Raw genomic sequence first — 727 nt, forward strand, 5'->3', positions numbered from 1 at the left:
TCTACGATCAGCGGAAGGTGCCGCAGATTAGCGTTTGCTCAAAAGTTTTTAACTCGTTCGGTGGCCACCATTTGGTTTCTGTGGTCTCGCATGTGGGCACTACTAAGAAGTTGAAGAACGTGTTGACTCTCGGCATTTCAGCTTCTTTCATTTTGGCAATATTTTATCTCTTTGCTCAATCAACAGTGCGTCATTCTTCGCAACACACAGTTGAGCCAGAAACCCCGCGATGCGTTTCCAAAGCCGTGCTTCTACCAGTTGTATGAGGCTTCCCCGCGAAGCGTTTCAAAGCCAAGCTTCTACCATTTCTATCGCGCCTCATACATGTAGTGACACGCCTAACACCTGTGCATGGCGAGGCAAAGCTACTGTGAAGAGGCGACGGCAGGAAAGATGGCGTTATCGGTAGCCGATGTTTTCCTGCACCGGTTCTCGATCCCAACCACCTGCTTAGACAGCATCGCTATTGCAATAACAAAATCTTTACTTCGAACCAAAAATGCTTTATTCAGTTGTTTCCAGAATAAGGTCTGCAAGCCAAAACACCTCAGCAGAGAGCTCGGTTGCCTTGACTAAAAGTGAAGGATAAAAATGCAAAGAAACAGACGCAAATGCGGTAAAGAATAAATACATATTGGCAATAAGCATATTCAGGCTTTGCCTTTAGAGCGGCCCTGTAGCACTTACCATGGACTACTAGGAATGTTTTTTGAGGTAAAGTCTACTG

This window comes from Haemaphysalis longicornis, unplaced genomic scaffold, assembly GCF_048455015.1.
Source record: "Haemaphysalis longicornis isolate Haplotype H1 unplaced genomic scaffold, Haemaphysalis longicornis Haplotype H1 scaffold_6, whole genome shotgun sequence".
Taxonomy (NCBI): Eukaryota; Metazoa; Arthropoda; class Arachnida; order Ixodida; family Ixodidae; genus Haemaphysalis; species Haemaphysalis longicornis.